Consider the following 605-nt stretch of genomic DNA (forward strand, 5'->3'; position numbering starts at 1 on the left):
CCGTGGGATGACAGCGCCCCCTAGCTGTCACGCCTGGTGGGACCCCTGTTTAATCCCCAGCTAGCCCACTGGTTCTTTAGGGCCCCAACCATGGCTATCGGCTAGCAGGACCACTGCCAACACACTCACACACACACACACACTCACACACATTTGGCTGGTTGCTGAGATCATCACGTTAACCAGGGACACCGCAATTCAAATGAACCTGCCCTGGCAGAGCCCCGCACGCTGGTGAGACCACATCCCGGCCGAGCTGAGGGGGGTGGTCACCACAGATAAGAATTCCAGGGACACACTCTGTTCCTAGTCCATGCTCAAGGCACCTCCTGGGTGAAAGCGCCTGTTTCCCCTGGGCCCTGGCTGGGTTTCAGGGTTCAAGTGATTATTTGCAACAGTTGGTCCACCTCTTTCTGTGCCTACCTCTTTCGGGAGAAGGCTTGCCAACACTTCACCCCATTGTGGCACGTGAATCCTTCCTAGACTTGGAACAACTGCCAGCACAGCCATGACTGTGACCCTCCCTAGACACCCGCCAGCGCCCTGCTCAGGTCTCCCCGAGTCTGCGTGGACCCCTGTCTACTTTTTCAGACTTAGGTGAGAGG

This window comes from Condylura cristata, unplaced genomic scaffold, assembly GCF_000260355.1.
Source record: "Condylura cristata isolate star-nosed mole 26May11 unplaced genomic scaffold, ConCri1.0 scaffold00013, whole genome shotgun sequence".
Classification (NCBI taxonomy): Eukaryota; Metazoa; Chordata; class Mammalia; order Eulipotyphla; family Talpidae; genus Condylura; species Condylura cristata.